The sequence below is a fragment of the Carcharodon carcharias genome, chromosome 20, assembly GCF_017639515.1.
Source record: "Carcharodon carcharias isolate sCarCar2 chromosome 20, sCarCar2.pri, whole genome shotgun sequence".
Classification (NCBI taxonomy): domain Eukaryota; kingdom Metazoa; phylum Chordata; class Chondrichthyes; order Lamniformes; family Lamnidae; genus Carcharodon; species Carcharodon carcharias.
Window position 1 is genome coordinate 86,178,624 of NC_054486.1, and position 24,734 is coordinate 86,203,357.

A 24,734-nucleotide genomic window follows, 5' to 3' on the forward strand; every position below is an offset into this window, starting at 1 on the left:
AGTGTTATCCAAATTACTATGTGAATTATCTTTTGCCTGGTTTATTGGATGATTGCATGTCAGTGTTGCCAGTTTCACTCCACTTAGTGAGAGTGAAGGGAAGAAGCAAATAGCCACACTGTGCATTGATGTTCAAAATCTTGCCTCCATTAGGCAGATTAATTGAAAAAACAAGTGGAAATGAGGTACACAGTTCATTCACATCCCCTGGGACACCGAGGGACACATTTCTGTTTTGCCCTGGTCTGTTTTTCTCCTTACATATAGAAATAGTAGCTATGCTTGTTCCAAAGTAGTCTTATGTGGATTGCCAAGCTGTGGTAAGGAAATGAGATAATATTATTAGCTGTACTGGATATTGAGGAGGTAACATAAGAGAGTGTGAGCAGGGAAAAGTGAATGGAACAAAAAATCTGTAGAGGTTCTTTTTCAGACAATCCATTCAATGTTAGGTAAAGAAAGCTGCACTCATTGTAAGGATCTTTCTAATTGGTTGAAGGTTACACATGTAGGGTGAAGTTAATTATCTTTCTCTCCCAGTGTCCATTCCAATATCTTTACTAATTGCTACACAATAATGTTTCAGTTGAAGCTAACCTTTTAACCACATTGACTTTGTCTGGTGCCATACGATTACGTGGAATCTCATGTGACATGAAGAAAAAGTCAATGCAATGATTTATATTGGGGTCCACGGAGTTTGATCTCTAATGGTGACAGTGTGGCTTTAATGAAATTCATTTGCAGCTGATAGTCTTAGCTGGTTTCATTTTAATAGGACATTTTTTTAAATCAACAAGTGTCCGATGAACCTTTTGTTTGGGAATGCAGCATAGTCAGGCTTGATTTATGTTCCAACAAAGCACTTTGATACGGTTTTTGTCAAGTCTATTTGTAAAACAAATGGGAAAACATTTTTCCCAAATTAGATGAAGATGTTGAGCACATTCAGCATGTAGAGATTATAGAATCACAGGGTGGTTACAGCACAGAATCTGGCTATTTGGCCCATTAAGTTCATGCTAGCTTTCTGCAAGAGCAATTTAGCTCATCTCTCTCCCCTACCTTTTCCCTGTAGCCCTGCAAGAATTTCTTTTGTCCTCAGGTGCTTATATAATTCCCTTTTATAAGCGACCATTGAATCTCCCTTAACCTGCTCTCAGACAGTGCATTCCAGATCCGAACCACTCACTGTGTGAAAATAGCTTTCCTGCATGGTCTTGGGGAGAGGGAGCACTCATGGGGGGCAGACCATAGGAGGGAGGAGGGCGCCCAATGTGGAAAGGTAGCCTTTGAGGGAGACAACACCACCCTTCCTGCCCAAGACACGAGGTGGGTGACCTGCCAGGCTTCCCCCTGCCCCTGAACTCCTTCTGCCAGCTTCAAAATTGAGGCTAGGTGGGAAGCAGCCCTTAAGTAGCCAATAAATGACCATTTAAGGACCTCAAAAGGGATGAAGGCCAGTGGTCTACCCTAGGCCTTGGCCACCCCAGGTAATATTGCGGCAGGTCGGAGCTGGGTGGGAGGGTCGTGGGAAAGCCACCTGGGAAGTTTTATAGGTCCCTCCCGCCTGTAAACGCACTGGCAGGGACCATAAAATTCTGTCCTATGTCACCTTTGGTTCTTCTGCCAATCACCTTAAATCTGTGTCCTCTGGTTTTCGATCATTCCTCCAATGAGAACAGTTTCTCTCTAACTACTCTGTATAGACCACTCAGCACTTTGAACACTTCTATTAAATCTCCTGTCAATGTTAGCTTTGCTAAGGGGAAGAGCCCCAGCTTCACCAAGCCATCCATGTACCTGAAGCCCTTCATTCCTGAAGCCATTCTCAAAAATCTTTCTGCACTCTCTCTAAAACCTTCACATCCTTCCTAAAGTGCAGTGCCCAGAATTGGACACAATACTCCAGCTGAGGCTGAACCAGTGTTTTATAAAAGCCCTTCATAACTTAACTTGCTTTTGTATTTTATATCTCTATTTAATAGAGCCTAGAATCCCATATGCCTTCTTAACTTTTTTTTTAACTTACCCTGCTAGCTTCGACAGTTTGTGTACATATACCTCCAGGTTACTCTTGTTTCTGCACCCACTTTAAAACTGTACATTTTATATTGCCTCTGCTCATTCTTTCTACGTCACACTTCTCAACATTAATTTCTTTCTTCCACCCGTCCGCCCACACCACCAATCCATGCATGTCCTCTCGAAGTCTATCACTAGCGGCCTTACAGGCTCACAATACTCCCAAGTTTTGTGTCATCAGCATATTTTAAAATTGTGCCCTGGGCACCAAAGTCAAGTTATTAATATATATCTAGGAAAGCAGTGGTCCTAATGGGGAACTCCAACGTATACCTCCCTCCAGGTCAAAAAAAAACACTCACCACTACTCTCTGTTTCCTGCCACTCAGTCAACTCCATATCCATGCTGCCACTTTCCCCTCATTCCATCAGCTTCAACTTTGCTGGCAAGCCAATTATAAGGCACCTAATCAAATGCTTTTTGGAAATCCGTACGCTCCACATCAACTATTTACCCTCAATAACCATCTCTGTTATTTCATCAACAAACATAATCAAGTGAGTTAAACACAATTTGCCTTTTAAAAAATCCATAATTACTCCAAACTTGTCCAGGTGAGTGTTGCTTCTGAAAACTTTCCAAGCACTGAGGTTAAACTGATTTGCCTGTAGTTGCTAGTTTATCCTTACCTTTTGTTGTAACATTTGCCATTTTTCAGTCCTCCAGCACACCCCGCTGCACTGCACACCCCCACCCCGCCCCGCCCTGTCCCCATCCCCATCCCATATCTAAGGACGATTGGAAGATGATGATCAGTACCTCTGCAATCTCCACCCCCACTTCCCTCAGCATCCTCACATGAATCCCATCTGGTCCTGATAATTTATCAACTTTAAATACAGCCAGCCCTTCTAATACCTCCTTTTAATCAATTTTAGCCCATCCAGTATCTCAGCTATCCCCTCATTCACAATGACTCTGGTAGCATCTTCTTTCTTGATAAAGCCAGATATACTTCAGCCATATCCTCTGCCTCCACTGTCGATCCCCATTTTTGTCCCTGATTTGCCCACTCCTTCTCTTACTACCCTTCTAATATTTATTTATCTGTAGAAGATTTTTAGACTCCCTTCTATGTTAGCTGCCATTCTCTTCTCATACTCTGTCTTTGCCTCACTTATTTCATTTTTCACTTCCCCCTCTGAACTCTCGATATGCAGCCTGGTTCTCAGTTTTATTACCAACCTGACATTTGTCATTTGCACCTTTTTATCAGATTCATCTTGCTCCCTGCGTAAGCATTGGTCCCTCAGAAGGTGAGAGTGGGGAATTAGTAATGGGAAACAAGGAAATGGCAGAGACTTTGAACAAGTATTTTGCATCTGTCTTCACAATAGAAGACACAGAAAGCATCCCAAGAATAGTAGGAAATCAAGGGCCAAAAGGGAGGGAGGAGCTTAAAACAATCATGATCAGTAGAGAAAAAGTACTAAGAAAATTGATGGGGCTAACGGCTGTCAAGTGCCCTGGGCCTGGTGGACTGCATCCCAGTGACTTAAAGGAAGTGGCTGCAAAGATAGTGAATGGATTGGTTGTATTCTTCCAAAATTCCCTAGATTCTGGAAAGCTTATTGAAAAACCCACAAAAGTAAGAGCACCATTCAATAAAGAAGGGAGACAGAAAACAGGAATCATAGGTCAGTTAATCTAACATCTGGCATTGAGAAAATGCTAGAACCCATTATTAAAAAGGTAAAAGCAGGATATTTAGAAAATCATAATACAATCAGGCAGAGTCAACATGGTTTTTAAGGATAATTGTGATTGACCAATTTATTAGAGTACTTTGAGGATGTAACAAGCCTCCTGCCCTTCCTGCCCACTCCCAACCTGTCTCCCATTTAACAGGAGGCATTGGAGGCGTCAGGTGGCCCACCCACCCTTGGTCCTATTGAGGTCCTGAACTGACCAATTAATGGCCACTTATAAGTGTCTCATACTGCTCCTGATGCTATTTTATCTGCGGCGGGCAGGCAGATATCAAGCAGGCAGCCCAGCAGCTTTAACTGGGTGATCTGATGTCAGGCAAGGGGGGATGTGGGTGAGAACCTCCTTTTGGGGCTTCCCTGTGCCCATCGGAGACACCCCCTCCCCCAAGGTTATGCCCCCCTCTACGCCCCATTCCAGCCCTCTGCCCTGGCTCCTCAAACCTGGTCCCCTGCCCCGTCACCTCTCTCACTGGAGCCTGGGGGCCTGGCCCCTCCAACATCCTGGAATTAGTCCAGTTCGTTCAATCCAGCCTTAATAACTTCCTCTTTTTGAGCTCGGGCTGTAGTCCCAGGAGTGGCCACCATTCCAATCTGATGCTGTTGGGACTTCAAAGCAGAGCTCTAAGGTGGGATGTCTGTTCCAGATAGTGGCGGAAGTCTCACTCTGAGCCATAAAATGTCTGCAGGGTAGCAGGCTTCTTTGTGGTTGGGCTCCCGGGGAAGTGGGCAGGGAACATGACGCCCTGTAAAATCCAGCCCAGAGATTAAGGATAAAAGGGTCATTTTCAGGTTGGCAAACTGTAACTAGCGGAGCACTGAGGGATCAGGACAGCTCAACTATTTATGATATATAACTGGGATGAAGGGGTAGAGTTTGCCCTGGCCAAATTTGCTGTTGGCACAAAGGTAAGCAGGAAAGCAAGTCTGAGGAGGATACAGAGGGTGGAATCATCTCAGATTTGCACTAAGTGCAGTAGCAGGCGGGAAAAACAGCATTTTACCCGTCGGCCACGATGGTGGGTTTCCACACCATATTGTCCCAAACCCGCCCATCATTTATGCACTCCCAGGAAACACACTGTTTCCATGGCAAGCGAGCTCTCATTCGCCCGCTCGCCCGCCATCACCCCTGCCGCTGCATCACCCTGGGCGCCATATTTAAAGTCCAGCCACAAGCAGACATCTCAGTGCTTCCAGACAACCACTGCTGCATGGAAGACATGGCCCTGAAACTGAAGGAGACGGCAGCCCCCAGGTTCAGTGACGCGTCCCTCGAGTGCCTTTTGGATGCCGGGGAGGCCCGACAGGACATCCTGTACCCCCGCTCTGGCTGCAGGATGGGCAGCAACAGCGCTAACCTAGCTTGGAAGGTGGTGGCAGTGGTGGTCAGCGCCAACGCCCTGCAAAAAAGCACAGCCACCCAATGCCTCAAGAGAATGAATGATCTCCTTCTTTCCGCCAGGCTATGTCACTCTTTTCATCACTCTCAACTCACGCACTCACAAATCCATCACACATCCACCGGGCCCTCACTCACTGCCGGTTCAAGGGACATCAGCATTCACTCTCTCACACTCACCTTCATTGTCCTCATCGTGTCCGTGGGACCATTCACCACCCACACATGCCAGGCACACTTATCATCTGGCCTGGCAGGTGTCCTGCTTACACTCTCTCCATCTCTATTCATGCAGGACAAGCTGGCACACAAGAAAGAGAGGTCACAGGCTGGTGGAGGAATGCCCGAAATCAAAGTCCTCAATGACTTTGAAAACAGAGCCATCCAGCTGGTTGGCAGGGATCTGGACCGGTCCTGTGCTGACGGTGAGGTTGGTGCTGCTCTACCAAGTGAGGATCCAGCAGTGCAACATCCATCAGACAACCATGCTGTGAGTGATGTGTCCTGTTTCATAGGCCACTGTCATGCACTAATTATCCCCCCTTGCTCCTGCATTTGGGAAACAGCCAAAAGAGTCCACGACCCAGGGCCTCCAGCCAAGCCCCAAAGACACTTCGGAAGAGGAATCTGAAGGTGCCCTCCATCACAGTGCTCACCTGCACCCTCTACCAATGCAGAGACACACACCTTGGTGGCACTGACCTTTAGAGTAACCTCAGGATCACAATCTGGTGAGCACATCGCACCATTTGATCCACAGCAGGCAGCAGCAGGGACTCCCCAAGAGGACTGCTGGAGGCCATAAATTTGCTGAGTCCGAGTCAGATGATGAGCCTCTGGACTTGGTCATGTCACAGTTGCTGGAGCCGCAAAGGCAAGATCAGGAACATCAGGAAGGGATGTCCGTTGCACTCCACAGATTGAAAGGCACGATGGAGGTTTCTGTCCGCCTTTAGGCTGAAGTGATAGCGCCAGCATGCCAATGGACTGAGGTCAACGCTGGTAGGGTAGCAGTCTCCATGGAGACCTTGGTCCAGGACATCGCTCCTGCTGCACGGAATCAACTCCATCGCCGAGGCCATTGTTGGGCTCCAACAATGTGTATGCAAGAGGGGTGCCGGGCAGCTAAATCTCACTCCAGCTACCCCTTCTCCTCAAGGAGTCAGACATGGGCCCTTGGGCACCCATAGGGAGCAGGATCAGCAGGGTCACACTCCGGAGCCACCCACCCAGGTGACTCCGAGAGTATCTGGCCAAACTGAATCCCCTCTTCCTGTGACCTCAGCAGCTCCAGCTCCACAGGCCGAGGAGGATGCCACTGCCATACAGCAGGACCCCGCAAGCAGGCCCGGACCCTCCAAGTCTCGGCCCCCTAGAGGACACGATTGGAGAAGGTTCTTCGTGACAGGATTTATTGCCATTTGGAAGCAAATGGGCTTATTCGTGAGAGGCAACATGGTTTTTTGAAGGGGAGGTCGTGTCTCACTAACTTGATCGAGTTTTTCGAGGAAGTGACAAAGATGATCGACGATGGAAGGGCAGTGGATGTTATCTACCTGGATTTCAGTAAGGCCTTTGACAAGGTCCCTCATGGAGACTGATACAGAAGGTAAAGTCGCATGGGATCAGAGGTGAGCTGGCAAGATAGATACAGAATTGGCTTGGTCATAGAAGAGAGGGTAGTAGTGGAAAGGTGCTTTTCTGAATGAGAGTTGTGACTCGTGGAGTTCTGCAGGGATTAGTGCTGGGACCTTTGCTGTTTGTAATATACGTAAATGATTTGGAGGAAAATGTAACTGGGCTAATTAGTAAGTTTGCAGATGACACTACGGTTGGAGGACTTGCAGATAGTGAAGAGCATTGTCAAAGGATACAACAGGATATAGATCGGTTGGAGACTTGGGTGGAGAAATGGCAGATGGAGTTTAATCTGGACAAATGCGAGGTAATGCATTTTGGAAGGTCTAATACAGGCAGGAATTATACAGTAAATGGCAGAACCCTTAAGTGCATTGACTGGCAGAGGGATCTGGGTGTACAGGTCCACAGGTCACTGAAAGTGGCAGTGCAGGTGAATAAGATAGTCAGGAAGGCAAATGGCATGCTTGTCTTCATTGGCAAGGGTATTGAGTATAAAAGCTGGGAAGTCATGCTGCAGCTGTATAGAACCTTGGTTAGGCCACACTTGGAATACTGCATGCAATTCTGGTCGCCACATTACCAGAAGGATATGGAGGCATTGGAGAGGGTGCAGTGGTGGTTTACCAGGATGCTGCCTAGTCTGGAGGTTATTAGCTATGAGGAGAGTTTGGAGAAACTTGGATTGTTCTCACTAGAGTGATGGAGATCGAGGGGTGACTTGATAGAAGTTTACAAAATTATGAGTGGCATGGACAGTGTAGATAGTCAGAAGCTTTTTCCCAGGGTGGAAGTGTCAATTATTAGGGGACATAGATTTAAGGCGAGAGGAGAAAACTTTAAAGGAATGTGCAGGGCAAGTTTTTTACACAGAGGGTAGTGAGTGTCTGGAATTCGCTGCCAGAGGAGATAGTGGAAGCAGGTAAGATTGTGGTGTGTAAGAGGCAGTTTGACAAATACATGAATAGGATGGGAATGGAGGGATACGGACCCCGGAAGTGCAAAATGTTTTAGTTTGACAGGCAACATGATCGGCGCAGGCTTGGAGGGCTGAAGGGCCTGTTCTTGTGCTGTACTTTTCTTTGTTCTTTGTTCTTTGACACCCACCAAAGTCATCACAAACTGTGTTGCAGTCAGCAGGCTGCCTCCACCTCTGCTGTGGATGTCCAGGGAGCACCAAGATGTAGCGGCAGGATCAGGAAAGCTAAGAAGAATTAGGTGCAAAGCCTGGGCATGGGTGTTAATCACTTGTACTTAATGTTCACTATTGTCAATAAACTCCCAAGAATGTCTCCCTGCCTGTGGCTCCTTGTTCTGATGAGCAGTAATCTTGTCACTCAGATGTGAAACCTTTCTACACATGTTAAAGGCAGGTGTCTCAGTCCAGGGCCTCTTCCCTGTGTTCTGTGCAGCCTCTGGACCATTGTGATGGTCCAAACTCACACTCCCTGGAGTCATTACTGATGCCTGCACCTCAGGGGTGCTGCTCATTGCTGCCAGAATGTACTGAGCAGGTACCACAGAGTTCTCTCATTCTCTCTGTGTGCTCTCAGCACCTTTAAGGTGGGGCTGGCCCCTATTTCTTCAGCATCTGTGACCACTGAAGGGACCAGATGCTGAAGGTGGACAAAGCATCACATGCTTCTAAAGTTTCACAGCTGTGTCTCTATGATGTGACCCTGATCACAGAACGCAAGTGAACTGCCCATGGCCAGGAAGGAGTCAGACATTCTCAGAGGCTATGTGAAGATTTATGGAGTATCCTCACTGCATGTCATATTCTTTGTTCTGCAATCAAGTGACTATTAGGGCCTCCACTGTGTCTTCATGACAGAAGCATTCTCACAGAGGGTATTCACACTGCCATAAGCCAGACTGGAGTCAAACATTTACAGATGCAATGTGAGGATCTATGGGGTCACCTCACTGCATGTCATCATTATCCTCCACAAATCTAGCGGGTTTGAGGACCTCCTGAGCTCACCTGCCTCGTCTAGCCAGTGTGAGGGCCTCATTGTCACCTCCGAGGACCTCCTCACCCTCATCCCCATCGGTGTCCTCCTCATCAGAGGAGATGTGCAGCTCTTCCCTCTCCTCCTCAGCCAGCTCGTCTCCCCATTGGTGTGCCAGGTTGTAAAAGGTGCAGCAGACGACGACAATGAATGACACCCTCTGCGGACCATATTGCAGGGGTCCACCAGACCAGTCCAGGCACCAGAAGCTCATTTTCAGCGTCCCGATGGTCTGCTCCACCAAGTTGCGGGTGGCAGCATGAGCCTCATTATACCTTCGCTCTGCTGCAGCCTGAGGCAACTTCCTCTGCGGGTAGTCCTTGTCCCGGAGGAGCCATCCCTGCAGCTTGTGTGGACCCTGGAATGCCCAGGGACCTGTGAGCAACGGAAGATGTAAGTGTCATGCACACTCCCTGGAAACCTGGTGCATATACCTGCAGGATGCGTTTCTGGTGGTCGCACAAGAGCTGCACATTCAGCGAATGGAAGCCCTTGCGATTGATGTGTCCACCGTGTGTTGCGGCAGAGGTCTCTGTGCCACGTGAGTGCAGTCGATCCCACCCTGCACCTGGGAAACCCAAGATCTGGGTGAATCCAGTCGCTCCTGCATCCTGGCTGTCCTGGGTCCCAGGCGAAATGCACAAAATTGTTTGCTCCATGATCCTGATGACCTCCTCTTGCAGGATGAAAGAGAGATACATGGTTGGCACGGGTGTACTCAGACCTGTCCTGGTTAAGTGTGATGACCCAGAGAGTGATGGCCTCCATTTAGATGGCCAGAGATTAGTGCGCTGCAAGGCTGCCCTGTTAGCTTGAACCATCGGGGAGACTGGCGCAAACTGGGATGCTGACATTGTAAGGGGCTGCGAGCGCCTCCAGCAGTGACTGCTCCACGGCCAGCTTTAGCAAGGAGATTGTACAACATGTGCAGTCATCCAACTGTTCTGCAGTCCACTAAAGTGCACATGACTTTGCAGTCATTGCCGGGGGGGTGGGGGGGGTGAAAAGCTCTGGAGCACTTGATGGCACTTTGATGCCTCTGCATTGCTTGAGTGGGCAGATAAGCTAGAGGCCCGACTCCAATCAGATCAATGTGGCTGTGTCTGAGCTGTCTCAATTACAGAGGAATGGTCACTTTATACATATACACTTCCCTCCCCCATCCTATCCCCCCACCTCAAATGCTTGTGTGCTATGTTCAATGGCAGGGCTGCCCTTAACCCCGACCTCTCAATGCCCCTGAAGCTTGAAGTCCAACAGGCGACCCTGCACAACGTTACTGTGTGCTCACCTCCGAATTCGCATCAAAGCGCAGGCCGCCAAGCGCACACCTTTTATGTGCTGTTGTGAAACACATCGGCGTGCTTCCCCGCTCACGTGGACAGATGATCCAGCCGGAGGAGGGGGGGGATACGATTCCGGCGGGCTGGCCTGATTATGATACGCTGATATATTACAATGAGGTTCCCGACTTCCAATGGCGGGAAACGTGGCCCGCCGAGCGGGTGATTGCAAACTGGTTTCCCGTCATCGTAAAACCGATCGCACCATGTTGTCCACTTATGCCAGTGATCATGCCCAATGCCAGTGGGCACAGAAAATTCCACCCATAGAGTCTGCAAAGGGATATAGATAGGTTAAAGGAGTGGGCAGAAAAAATGGTAGGTGGAGTATAATGTGGCAAAATGTGAGGCTTTCCAAATTTCAGGAAGAAAGAAAAGTAGAATATTATTTAAATGGAAAGAGGCAGCAGAATGCTGCAGTACAGAGGGACCTGGGTGTCCTCATACATGAATCACAAGAAGTCAGCATGCAGGTACAGCAAGTAATTCGGCAGATAAATTGAGTGTTAGCCTTTATTGCAAGGGGGATGAATTAGCGTAGACTTGCTACAACTGTACAGGGGCATTGGTGAGATCATAACTGGAGTACAGTGTACTGTTTTGGTCTCTTACTTAAGAAGGGATGTATACTTGCATTGGAAGCAATTCAGAGATGGTTCGCTAGGCTGAGTCCTGGGAGGAAGGATTGTCTTATGAGGAAAGATTGAGCAGGATGCGCCTATAAGATTCTGAGGGGGCTGGACAGGTTAGATGCTGGGAGGATGTTTCCTCTTGTGGGAGAATCTAGAACTAGGTGTATCATTCTAATATTAAGGGTCTCTCATATAAGATGGAGATAAGGAGGTATTTTTTCTCTCATAGGGGTCATTAACCTTTGGAATTCTCTTTCAATGGGAGTGGTGGAGGCTGGGTCATTAAATATATTCAAGGCTGCGTTAGATGGATTTTTGATTGATAAGAGAGTTAAGGATATGAGGGACAGGCAGGAAAGTGGAGTTAATGCCATAATCAGATCAATCATGATTTTATTGAATGGCAGTGCAGGCTCAATGGGCCAAATAGCCTGCGTCTGCCCCTATTTCTTATGATATTATGAATGGGGCTGGATTTTGGCTACCAAGATAGGTAGCTGGAGTAGGGAAATTTCCCAACTTGCCAGACCCACTTTGGTAAAACATACGCCAAAACTCCCAATTGTTGCTTTTGGATAGAGGGTTGCAGGATATAGTCGGGCCTGCCAACCCCAGAAGCAGAATGTAGGTGGTCATGGGGACAGGTGAATGCCAAGGTAGGCTGGCTAAAAGGTCTGCCTTGGTTCTTTGAGACTTTGACCTCGTTATTTTACAAATTGTGAGGCCCTTTAGATCACGCCCCCAGTCCCCGCCCACCCCCATGCCAACCAAATGCCGGCTCATGCCCTCCCCCAGCACCCTTGGCCCCTCATACCCTCCATGTCAAATCAATGCCATCTCATGGCCCCCCACATACCCCACATGGCCTCCATGTCACCTCCATAGACACTCAGCCAGTATCCACCATAGGCAAACCTCAGGATCCGGAGCCATGTGGAGTTGAGAAGAAACAAACTTCTAATAATCTAATACAGCTCTCACCCCGACACACTTGATAGTGAAAAAAGTAACCATTCATTAAATTCATTCAAAGCTCTTAAATTTCCTGACAATGTTAATCCCTCATAAAAACAACCAAACTTCTAATCAGTAGCCACATTAAAAACAGCTAATCCTTTAATTGCCTCTTTAAGTTATCGAACTGAGAACTCAGAACCCCTGCTGAGATAATTTTAGCTTTTGAAACTCAGCTAAGCATTCACAATGACATGATGATAGCTCTTGGGGAAATTTCAGCAAAGAGTGCTATTGAAACTGCCCAGCCAGATACTACTTTTTTTCTGAACCTACACCTGTCAATCAAAGCAGTCTCACAGAGGGTTTTTTTTAAAAAAAAACTCTCAATGACACCTGGAGCCTGTTTATTTTTAAGTTTAAAGAGCAGAGCATTTAAAAAAACTTCAGAAAATGACAGTTGTACAGACCTTATCTTTCCTTCAAGAGCACTTACATCTGCTCTGTCAATCCATGACTCCAATTATTAGATTGTTGGTTAAGGCCCTTGGACCAGCCAAAATGGGATCTGTTTGAATTCACCTTTGAATTCAAATGGCCCTGCTGAGTTTGGGTCTCCTCCCTGTGCAAATCACGACTTGGCCTTTTCCCCTAATGCCAAAAATTGTGGGAAATGGGGGGAGGACTTCTGCCTCCGGGTCTCATCTACCATTTTTAAAGGTACACAGAATCTTCCAAGCTTCACAAAAATTCATTTCCCAGTCTCCTTTGTTACCTAAGGAACCCTGGCTTTGTTTGCTCTTTCTTTCATCTCCGTGAGAATGTACGTTGACTCTACCCACATCATCTCTATTAATGAAGTCCATTGTTCTGCTACAGTTCTGCCTGTCAATCTTTGATTCCAATTTAACCGGGACAGGTCTCAACCCATTAAAATTGGCCTTCCTCAAATAAAGCTATAGATTAGCTTTTCCATAGCTAATCTAAATTTTATAATACTATGACCACTGTTCCCTAAATGTTCCCCAAATGAAACATGATCTACTTGACCCATCTCATTCCCCAGAACCAGATCCAGCAATGCCTCCTTCCTAATTGGGTTGGAAATTTACAAATCAAGAAAATTCCCCTGTAGGCCCTTCAGAAACTCTTCTCCCTCTCTATCCTTTACACTATTATTACTACACCAGTCTATATTGGATAATTAAATTCCCCCATTATCTATATTCTATAGTTTTTGCACCTCTCTGTAACTTCCCTGCAAATTTGCTCCTCTACATTTTTCCCACTAATTCGTAATCTATAGAATACAAGTAGTGTAATGGTTCCTCCATCTAACTAAATAGATGCTGTCCTTAACCCTTCTAGATTAACCTCTAGCTGCAGCAATTTAATATTATCCTTCATACTCAGACCCCAGTCGTGCCCTTTTTTTGAGCCAAGTCTTCTTTATTGCCACAACATCATATTCTCACGTGCCTATTTACCAGACTTTATAAACATGAATTGATCTTCTTACTGTATTTCCTTTTAGTTTGACCCCGTGTATTAGGTTACTATTTCCTACCCTGGTACTATCTGTCTTGTTGAATCCTTTGTGTATCTTGTTTTTCCTTTCTTATGCTACATCCAGGTTCCAAAGGCCCTGCCAAATTAGTTTAAACCCTCTCCTACAGCTCTAGAAAACTGCCCCGTGAGGATCTTGGTTCCAGCCCTTTTGTGATAAATCCATGAGGACTGTGCGACACACATCCCCCACAACAGATCCTAATGTCCCAGGAATCAAAAGCCTTCCATCTTGCACCATCAGCCACACATTCAGCTGCAGTATCCCTCCTGATTCTTAACTCATAGTGCGTGGCACCAGGAATGACCTGGGGATTACTGCCTTTGAGGTCCTACTTAGTCCCTTTCCTAGTTCGCTAAAATCTGCCTGTAGGACCTCATCTCTCTTTGTACCTACATTCTACATACAACCTCTACTGTTCAGCCTCCCCGCCCCCTCACAATGCTCTGCAGTTGCTCAGTGACATCCTGGACCCTGGCAGCAAGGGGCAGGCATCCAGAGGCAGCTCCCCAGTTTGATGAGGACCATTTTGGGCCAGCTGCTGCACCAAAAACAGCTGCCATATAGGTCATGAGGGGTGCGGAAAATAGCAGCGAGGTGACTTGCAGGCAGCATTGGGCGGAATTTTCTGTGCCCGCTGGCATCGGGCGTGTTCGGTGGCATGAGCAGACAATATGGCTAGAAGGACAAAAATTGGTTTCACGACTTTGTGAAACCAGTTTGCAATTGTCCACTCAGCCCATCAATGGCAAGCCACATTTCCCGCCATTGGACTTCAGGAACCTCATTGTAATACATCCGCACATCATTATAAGGCCAGCCGGCAGGAATCGCCCCCCCATGCCGACCTGTTTCACAGCAGCATATATAAGGCAATTACTTGGTGCTTAGAGGGGAACTTGGAGGTGAGTGCACAGTAACATTGTGCAGTGCTCACGAGGGTGGCCTGTTGGGCTGCAAGGTTGAGGCGCCAAGTCTTCAAGTGAGGGCACAGGCAAGTCACTTCTTCCTGGCTTGCTGACAGTGCGATGCCGGAGAAGGGCTGTCCTGTGGTTGAGGTGACTTGGGGGGTGATGGGGGTCAAGGGCTGCACTGCGGTTGAGGCCACTTGTTGGGGGGAGGGGAGTGGGAGGGGGGTGGGTGGTGGTGGTGGTGGTGGGGGGAGGTGGAGGGGGGGGGGGGTTGTTGGTGGGGGTGGTGTGCAGAAGGGCTGCCCTGCAGTTGAAGGTAGCGCACAAGCACATGCTGAGGGGTGGGAAGGGAAGCAGCCACGCATTAGGGAACCCTTGCATAAAGTGACCATTCCTCCACAGCGGAGACAGTTCAGACACAGCCACATTGACATGTGTGGATTTGGGCCTCTAGCTCATCTGCCCATTCAAGCAATCCAGAGGCATGAAAATGCCACCAAGTGCTCCAGAGCTTTTCACCCTCGGGCACAGATTGCAAACTAATGAGCGTTTTAGTGCACTGCAGAATAATTTGGACGATTAGGCATGTTGTACAATCTGTTTGCTAAAGCTGGCCATAGAGGAGTAAATCATGGAGGCGCTCACAACCCCTTGCAAAGTCATCATCCTGGTGTGGACCAGTCTCCCCCATGGTTCAAGCTAACAGCCCGGCCTTGCAGCGAGGGTTAAGAGAATGCCTGTGTCTGAGCTGAGAGCGCAGCATGGAGTCCAATGGGCAAAGCTGCTGCCAATCGGTCAGGCAGAGTGGGGCGGAGGAAGGCGGGGTTTCAGGCAGTGCACTAAGCTCTGGCCTTCCAAGTAGTGGCCGGTACTCTCCCTGATGCGTTAAGGGGCCTTCAGTCTTAACCAATAGAGGTTCTTACAACACCCAAGCTAACCCACGAGTCTCTATCTTTCATCCTGCAGGAGGAGAACACCAGGAACAAGGAACCTGGTGACCTAACTGTATGCCTTGTGGCATACAGAGAGTGAAAACGATGAAGAGAGTGATGGAGGTGCCTGGCTGTGCAGAGGGAGGAGCAGCACCCTCAGGAAGAAGGGGCAGCTGGGGCCCCTGCACACACCGCTAAAGAGCCACAGTGACCTGTCACTGGTCGGCGCCCAGCTAGACCCAGGGCTTAGACGCTGCTTTTCATTCCTACAGATGACTGAGAAACAGTGTCGCTTAAGTCTGCGCATGTCTAGGGAACTGATCAGTCATATCTGCCAGCTGCTGCAGGATTTGGCACCATGGGGACAGGGAGGGCATCATCCTGCCCATGGCCGTGAAAGTAATCGCGGCGGTCAATTTCTACGCCAGTGGCTCCTTTCAGGGCTCCACATGTGACCTCTGTGGGACATCAGGAGCTGCCATCCACAAATGCATCCATGAGGTCATGGATGCCATCGTCGCAAGGGAACACAACTTTGTGCATTTCTCCCGGGACCAGGACAGCCAGGATGCAAGAGCGATTGGATTCGCCCAGATCTCGGGTTTCCCACAGGTGCAGGGTGTGATCGACTACACTCATGTGGTGCTCAGGTCTCCATTCCAACAAGCGGTCAACTATGTCAACTGAAGGGGCTTCCATTTGCTGTATGAGCAGCTCGTGTGCAACCACCACAAAAGCATCCTGCAGGTCTGCACACAGTTTCCAGGGAGTGTGCGTGCCCCCTATATTTTCAGTCGGTCACAGATCACTGGAGTCTTCCAGAGTCCATAGAAGCTGCATGGTTGACTCCTCGGGGACAAGGGCTACCCGCAGAGGCCGTGACTGATGACACCCGTGTGGCGGCCTCAGACTGCAGCAGAGCGAAGTTAAAACGAGACTCATGCTGCAACTCACACCTTGGTGGAGCAAACCATCGGAATGCTGAAAATTATGGTTCCAGTGCCTGAGATGGTCAGGTGGAGCCCTGCAATATAGTCCACAGAGGGTGTCACGCTGCATGGCTATCTGCTATGCCCTTTATAACCTGGCGCTGCAACGGGGAGAGGAGCTGGCTAAAGAGGAAATGAAAGGAGCTGGAGGTCTCCTCTGATGAGGAGGATGTTGATGGTGATGAGGGCAAGGAGGTCCTCGAAGGCGATGATGAGGCCCTCACACTGGCCAGACGAGATAGGTGCGCTCGGGAGGCTATCATAGCTACTAGATTTGTGGAGGATGATGACAACTAGCAGGGAGGAGACACCATGGATCCTCACATTGCATCTGTAAACGTTTGACTCCAGTCTGGCTTATGCAACACACATGCCCTCTGTGATAAGGCTCCTGTCATGGAGATGCAGCGGAGGCCCTACTCATCACTCGATTGCAGGAGGATGATGACGACATGCAGTGAGGACACTCCATAGCTCTTCACATAGCCTCTGAGAATGTCTGACTCCTGTGTGGCTGAGGGCAGCTTGCTTGTGCTCTGTGATCAGGGTCATATAGAGATGCCGTGAAACTTTAAAAGCACCCAACCCTTTGTTTAAATTCAACACCCGATCCCTTCAGGAGCACAACGCCACTGATCACAGATGCTGACGAGATGGGGAACCAGCCCCATCTAAAAGATGCTGAGTGCACACAGGGAAAATGACAGAACTCTGTGACACCTGCCCACAACATTCTGGCAGCAATGACAAGCACCATCGAGGTGCAGGCATCACTAATGTATCCAGGGAGTGTGAGACCAAACATCACAAAGAACAAAGAAAAGTACAGCACAGGAACAGGCCCTTCGACCCTCCAAGCCTGCGCCAATCATATTGCCCATCAACTAAAACATTTTGCACTTCCGAGGTCCATATCCCTCTATTCCCATCCTATTCATGTATTTGTCAAGCTGCCTCTTAAAGACCACTATCGTACCTGCTTCCACCACCTCCTCTGGCAGCGAATTCCAGACACTCACCACCCTCTGTGTAAAAAAACTTGCCCTGCACATCTCCTTTAAAGATTCCTCCTCTCTCCTTAAATCTATGTCCCCTAGTAATTGACTCTTCCACCCTGGGAAGAAGCTTCTGACTATCTACTCTGTCCATGCCACTCATAATTTTGTAAGCTTCTATCAAGTCGCCCCTCCATCTCCATCGCTCTAGTGAGAACAATCTAAGTTTCTCCAAACTCTCCTCATAGCTAATAACCTCCAGACTAGGCAGCATTCTGGTAAACCACCACTGCACCCTCTCCAATGCCTCCATATTCTTCTGGTAATGTGGTGACCAGAATTGCACGCAATATTCCAAGTGTGGCCTAACCTAGGTTCTATACAGCTGCAGCATGACTTCCCAGCTTTTATATTCAATACCCCTGCCAATGAAGGCAAGCATGCCATATGCCTTCCTGACTACCTTATCCACCTGCGTTGCCACTTTCAGTAACCTGTGGACCTGTACACCCAGATCCCTCTGCCCGTCAATGCACTTGCGGGTTCTGCCATTTACTGTATAATTCCTGCCTGTATTAGACCTTCCAAAATGCATTACCTCACATTGGTCTGAAGGCTGCACAAAGCACAGGAAAGAGCCCTGGACTGAGAGCCCTGCCTTTAGGAGCCAAGGTTTCATGTCTGAGTGACACGAACACTGCTCATCAGAACAAGGAGCCATAGGCAGGGAGACATTATTGAGAATTTACTTACAATAGTGAACATGTACAAGTGATTAACACCAATGCCCAGGCCGTGCAACTAATTCTTAACTTTCCTATCCTGCTGCTATGTCTTGGTGCTCCCCTGACATCCACAGCGGAGGTGGAAGCAGCGTGCTGACTGCTACGCCTGTCTATGATGAAGGTGGGTGTCCTCTGGAAGGCCAGGACCTGGAGGTCCCCAGCCTGCTTTTGGGGTCCTGCTGTGTGGCCTGCGGAGCTGAAGCTGCTGAGGTACCAGGAAAAGGGAATTCGGATGGGCCGGACTCTCCTGGGGTCACCTCGGTGGATGACCCCAGAGTCTGCACTTGCTGATCCTCCTCCCTATGGGTGCCCGAGGACCTCTGGATGACTCCTTGAGGGGACGAGGAATCTGGAGTGAGATTGAGCTGCCCCATTCTCCTCTCGCATACACACTGTTGGAGACCAACTATGGTGTTGGCGATGGAGTTCAGCCCGCACAGCAGTGCAGGAGCGATGTTCTAGACCAAGGTCTCCATGGCAGCTGCCATCCCACCAATGTTGACCTCGGTTTGTTGGCATGCCGGTTGCTATCAACTCAGACTGAAGGGGGATAGACTCCTCCATCGTGCCTCGAATCTGAGGCGTGCGGTAGACATCCCTTCCTGATGTTCCCAAGTTTGCCTTTGCAGCTCCAGCATCTGAGGTATGGCTGAGTCCAGAGGCTCATCATGTGACTCAGACTCAGCAAATTTCTGGCCTCCAGTAGTCCTCTTAGTGCCAGAAACCTGGGATGTCCCTGCCGCCTGCTGTGGATCAGAAAGTGCGATCTGCTCACTAGATTGTGATCCCGAGGCTACTCTAAAGCTAGGTCCCACCGAGGTGTGTGTCTCTGCACTGGTGAAGGGTGTGGGTGAGCTGTGATGGGACTTCAGGGAGGAAACCTCTTCAGAGGTTTCTTCAGGGTTTGATTGGAGGCCCTGGGTCATGGACTCCGTCGGCTGTTTTCCAGGTGTGCCTGTGAAAGGGAGGTAATTAGTGCATGACAGTGGCCTGTGAAATAGGTCACATCACTCACAGCATGGTTGTCTGATGGGTGTTGCACTGTTGAATCCCCACTTGGTAGGGCTGCACCAAACTCACTGTCAGCACAGGAATATTCCAGATGGCTCTGTTTTCAAAGCCTGTGAGGGCCTTGATTTCAGGCATTCTCCCACCAGTCTGGGACCTCTGCCTCTTGTCTTGTGCTGGCTTGTCCTGCATAAATAGAGATGGAGAAAGTGTAAGCAGGACATCTGCCAGGTCAGATGATAAGTACGCCTGGCATGTGAGTGGTCCCATGGACGAGATGAGAACAGTGACGGTGAGTGTGAGAGAGTGAATGGTGATGTCCCTTGAACTGGCAGTGAGTACGGGCCTTGTGGATGTGTGATGGGTTTATGAGTGTTTGAGTTGAGAGTGATGAGGTGAGTGACTTACCCTGGCAGAACAGAGGAGATCATTCATCTTTTTTCATCACTGACTAGCTGTTCTCTTTTAAAGGGCGTTGGCACTGACCACTGCTGCCATTGCCTCCCAGGAGGGATTGGTGATATGGCTGCCCATTCTGTGGCAAGAGTGAGAGTAGAGGACATCATGATGGGCCTCCACAGCATCCAAAAGGCGCTTGAGGCACCACATCATTAAACCTGGGGGGCTGCAGTCGTCTTGCCATCCAGGGCCATGTCCTGGACTGGAAGCACTGAGAAGTGTGTGCGCAGCTGCACTTTAAATATGACACCCGGCGTGAGGAAGCGGCGAGGTGATGGCGTGGCCGGTGAATGAGAGCCAAGCTGCCATCGAAATGGCGTGTTTCCCAGGAATGCATAATTAATACGGCAGGACTGGGACGATACGGTGTGAGAAGCTGCCATTGCAGCCGGGGGGGGGTGAAACGTTTCTCCCGCCCACTACCGCGCTTAGTGCAAATGATGATTCCGCCCAATGAGTTTCAGGGATTGCTGTGGAACCGGGAGGAACATTCCTTCTCCCCAGCCGCTCACTGAGCAAAGAAGGGTTTTGTGGAAATTTTCTGAAAGAGGTATTAGGCCCCTCATTAACATAGTTAAGATATCGAAAACCTATTTTAGGTAGCTGTTAGGGACATCTGAATATTGCCTGACCCAAAACAGGGCTAGATATATGTCTGGTGTTCTTGAGCCAAAGGACATTTTGGCCTAAAATTGGTCCTTTTGCCCTCTTTTCAACCCAGCGTGAAGACCAATTTCTCCCTCCTAGTATCCACCCATATTGAATTTATAGATTTATAATACAACCCTGCACAGTTTCCATAAATTCATCAGTCAGTACATACATGTTATGACAGCTTAGCTTTCTAAGATACTTTACAGCAAGATTACAACGTAACTAATATGTATTATTAAAGAAACGTGTGTAAAAAAAAAACTACCCTATAAACATCCGTAATGTTTATAGATCAATCAACTGAACAGACATTTTAATGATAACAATTTCTCTTCCTATCATAAGAACACAACTATACAATTCTCCATTAAGGTGAATATACATTAATCACTCCATTAATGACCTCCATTAAGATCAATATACTTTAAGTTCAACATCTTTAGATCATGAACACTCTCCTCCATCCCCAACCTCTTTCCGATCCCCCTTTTTCCAATAATTTATGTATATTTTCCTTTCCCACCTATTTCCAGTATTTTGAAATGTATTTCCATCCATAGTTTTATCTCTATCTTTTAGCCTATTTCGCTCCCTTCCCCCCACCCCACCCCCACCAGGGCTATCTGTACCTTGCTCGTCCTGCTTTCTACCCTTAATGTCACCATTAGCACATTTCTTAGCTGATATCACCACCGTCAACACCTCTTTGTCCTTTTGTCTATGACATCTTTTGGCAATCTCCACCTATCACTGACCCTCTATCCAGCTCTACCTGTCCCACCGCCCCCCCCTTAAACCAGCTTATATTTCACCTCTTTTCTATTTTTCCTTAGTTCTGGTGAAGAGTCATACGGACTCGAAACGTTAACTGTGTTCCTCTCCGCAGATGCTGTCAGACCTGCTGAGTTTTTCCAGCTATTTTTGTTTTTGCTCCATTAAGGTGGCCATTTTAACCGAATCTCCCTGCTGACAATGGGTCAGGTTTGGGTCGAAAGCTTGTTTTAGGCCCCACTTGATTTTTATGCTTCATTAATTTTGATGGTGCATAAAACCGGGTGCAATAGGAAATGGGTGTCCAACCCAAACCTGCCCCATTCCCACAGAGCAGCTTCGGTTAAAGCTGCAAACTGCCCCCCAACTCCGGGCCACAAAGTGTCAATCTGGCTCACTCTCACTTCTGAGTGAGAATATCATCGGCTCAAGGACTGCAGCGCACTAATTACGTTGACGTTTTGGTGCAGTGCTGAGGGGGTGCAGTATTGTCAGCTGAAATGTTAAAACAAGACCCTGCCATCCTGTTCAGGTGGAAATAAGAGATCACATGGCACTCTTTTGATATCCTCAACCAACATCATCACAAATAGATTAACCAACCATTCCTCATTGCAGTTTTGAGGAACTTGTGCACATTTTGGCCGCCGTGCTTGTTTATGCAACACTTCAAAAGTAAGTTGTTGGCTATAAAGCACTTTGGGATGGCCTGAGAATGTGAAAGGCATTAAATAAAAGTATTAGTTCATTGGTTTGATTGCACGTTAGGGGCGGAATTGTCCCAGATTTGCACTAAGAGCAGTGGCGGGCGGGGAAAAGGCTGTTTTACCCACCGGCTGCAATGGCAGCTTTTGACGCAGCATCGTCCCAGGAAACACACTGTTTCGATGGCGGGCTCCGATTCGCCCGCCACGACACCACCTCAGTGCTTCATCACGCTGGACAACACACTTATCGGGTGGCCACGCACACACCTCTCAGAACATCCAGCCTAAGACTACTGCAAGGAAGACAGGGTGGCCCCAAATAGCAAGAAGACTGCAGACCCCCACCCCCCCACCGTTTAGTGACGCTTACCTGGAACACCTTTCGGACACCGTGGAGGCCCGCCATGATGTCCTGGACCCCTACGCTGGCTGCAGGAGGGGCAGCAACATTACCACTATGGCTTGGTTGGAAATGGCAGTGGTGGTCAGTGCCAACGCTGCACAGAAAAGGTTGGCCATCTAAAGCAGATAGAGGGTGAATGATCTCATCTGTGCCGCCAAGGTAAAGCAACCATCTCATCACTCTAAACTCACACACTCAAACCCATCACACATTCACTGGCATCTCACTCACTGCCAGCTCAAGAGACACCACTCATTGTCTCATACACACCTTCATTGTCCTCACCCCATCTATCGGACCACTCAACAATCTGGTGAGCACATCACACTTTCTGATCCACAGCAAGGGGCAGCAGGGACATCCCAGGTGTCCAGCACTCAGAGGACTGCTGGAAGCCAGAAATCTGCTGAGTCAGATGATGAGCCTCTGGACTCGGTCATGTCACAATTGCTGAAGCTCGGGAACATCAGGAAGGGATGTCCGTTGCATCCATCAGATTGCAAGGCATGGTGGAGGAGTCCGTCAGCGCTCAGGCACCAATAGCATCGGCATGCCAGAAACTGAGGTCAACACTGTTAGGATGGCAGCTGCCTTGGAAACCTCGGTCCAGGATGTCGTTCCTGCACTGCTACATGGGCTGAACTTCATCACTGACACCATAGTTGGCCTCCGACAGTATGAACATGAGAGAAGTGTGGGGCCCGATCTCATTCCAGCTTCTCCTTCTCCCCAAAGAGTCAGAGGGGGCCCTTGGGCACCATAGGGAGGAGGATCAGCAGGTGCAGACCCCGGGACCATCCACCCAGGTGACTCCGGGAGTGTCCAGTTGATCCGAATCCCCTGTTCCCATGACCCCAGCAGCTCCAGCTCCACAGGTCGAGGAAGGCACCACTGGCACATAGCAAGACCCCGAAAGGAGGCCAGTCCTCCAGGCCTTGCCCCTCCAGAGGACACCCGCCAAAGCCATCACAGACAGGGTGTAGCAGTCAGCAGGCTGCCTCCACCTCCATTGTGGATGTCAGGGGAGCACCAAGATGTAGCGGAAGGGTTAGGAAGGTTAAGAAGGTGTAGTTGCACAGCCTAGGCATGGGTGTTAATCACTTGTACATACGCACACTATTGTAAATAAACTGTTTTCCTACCTATGGCTCCTTGTTATGATCAGCAGTGTTTGTGTCACTCAAATGTGAAGCCTTGGTTCCTGCACAAGATAATGGCAGGTGTCTGAGTCCAGAGCCTCTTTCTTGTGCCGTATGCAACTGTCAGACCAAAGTGATGGTCCAGCCTCTCACTCGCTGGAAACATTACTGATGCCTGCCCTCAGCCAGACAGAAGTCAGACATTCTCAGAGGCTATGTGAAAATCTATGGAGTGTCCTCACACATGTCATCATCATTCTCCTGGAATCAAGCAACGATTATGGCTTCCATCACATCTTCATGACAGGTGCATTATCACAGTGGGTATATACACTTCCATAAGCCTGACTGGAGTCAACATGTATAGATGCAATGTGAGGATCTATGGTATCTTCTCACAACATGTTGTCATCATCCTCCACAAGCCCAGCAGCTACGAGGGCCTCCCGAGCTCATCTGGCCAGTGCAATGGCCTCATCGCCATCATCGTCACCTTTGAAGACCCTTTTCCCCTTGGACCTTGTCCTCGTCGGAGGAGACATCCATCTCCTCCTCAGCCAGCTCCTCTCCCCATTATAGCAAAAGGTGCGTGACACCCTCTGTGGACTATATTGCAGGGGTCCATCAAATCGGTCCAGGCAGGGGAACCTCATTTCTATCATCCCGATGGTCTGCTCCACCAAGTTGCGAGTTGCAGCACGAGCCTCATTATAGCGTCGCTCTGCTGCAGCCTGAGGCCGCTGCATGGGTGTCATCAGCCACAGCCTCTGCGGGTAGCCCTTGTCTCTGAGGAGCCATCCCTGCAGCCTCTTGGACCCTAGAAGATGTCAGGGATCTGTGACCAACTGAGAGTGTAGGAGTCATGGACACTCCCTGGAAACCATGCACGGATCTACAGGATGCCTTTGTGGTGGTCGCACACCAGCTGCACATTCAGCAAATGGAATCCCTTGCGGTTGACATAGTTGACCACTTGTTGCAACGGAGATCCAAGCGCCACATGAGTGCAGTCAATGGTATCCTGCACCTGTGGAAAACCCGAGTTCTGGGCGAATCCAATCACTCCTGCATCCTGGCTTTCCTGGTCCCCGGCGAAACTCACAAAGTTGTGTGCCCTTGCGATGATGGCATTCACGACCACATGGATCCATTTTTGGGTGGAGGCTTGTGATATCTCTCAGAGGTCACCTGTGGTGCCCTGAAAGGAGCCACTGGCATTTAAATTCAGCCTTGCAGTCACTTTCACAGCCACCGGCAGTGGAGGCCCTCCATGTCCCAGTGGCATCAAATCCTGCAGCAGCTGGCAGATGTGACCGACCAGTTTCCTGGACATGCGTAGTCTTCAGTGACATCTGGTTATCTGCAGGAATGAAAGGCGGTGTCTATAGACCCTGGGTCTAGCTAGGTGCCAACTAGCAATGGCTTACTATGATTCTTCAGTAGCGTGTGCAGGAGCCCCAGCCACCCCTTCTTCTTGAGGGTGTTGCTCCTTGCTATGTGCAGCCAGGTGCCTCCGTCGCTCTCTTCTCCATCGCTGTCACTCTCCGTACGCCATGAGGCATACAGCTAGTTCACCAGGCTCAATGATCCTGATGTTGTACTCCTGCAGGGTGAAAGAGAGAGAGACACATGGGTTAGCTT

At 48.9% G+C, this 24,734-nt stretch overlaps 1 protein-coding gene across 1 annotated transcript in view; it reads right to left on the bottom strand.

Annotated features, from left to right (window-relative positions):
* The window catches only part of kcnh5b (potassium voltage-gated channel, subfamily H (eag-related), member 5b), a 352,424-nt gene that overhangs the window by 198,159 nt on the left and 129,531 nt on the right, over positions 1–24,734 (bottom strand). The window lies entirely within an intron of this gene.